We start from the raw sequence: 516 nt of genomic DNA, 5'->3' as shown, positions 1-516 counted from the left end.
TGTGTATGTATGTGTGAGTGTGTGTGTGTGTGTGTATGTAAGTGTGTGTGTATGTGAGTGTGTGTGTGAGTGTATGTGTGTGTATGTGAGTATGTGTGTGTATGTGAGTATGTGTGTGAGTGTTTCAACTAAGTCCTTCAGATTAGTGCTCCAGTAGGGCTGCTATCCAATGATTGAAACAAATAAGAGAAGAAAATCATAAAACAATAACTGAAAATGGGTTTCTTTTATAGAAATATGTTGTTTCTTGCAGTCGTCTTCAACAAAAGCATGAAAACGACTTTTTCTCCTTTTCTTCATCTCACGCAACATTTGGCAGACGTTCTTATGACCCAAATACCTGACATTCATTTATGGAAAGTACACTTAAATCACACAAGTGAAACCCTTTCACAATGGTGATGGTGGTGGGTGGTGGTAGTAGTGGTGGTTGTGGTAGTAGTCGTCATCATAGTGACAATGGTGAGCGTGGTAGTGGTAGTGGTGACAGTAGTGATAGTGGTGGTGGTGGTGGTG

The sequence above is a fragment of the Octopus bimaculoides genome, chromosome 24 (assembly GCF_001194135.2).
Source record: "Octopus bimaculoides isolate UCB-OBI-ISO-001 chromosome 24, ASM119413v2, whole genome shotgun sequence".
Classification (NCBI taxonomy): Eukaryota; Metazoa; Mollusca; class Cephalopoda; order Octopoda; family Octopodidae; genus Octopus; species Octopus bimaculoides.
Note: the sequence above shows the minus strand (reverse complement) of the source record.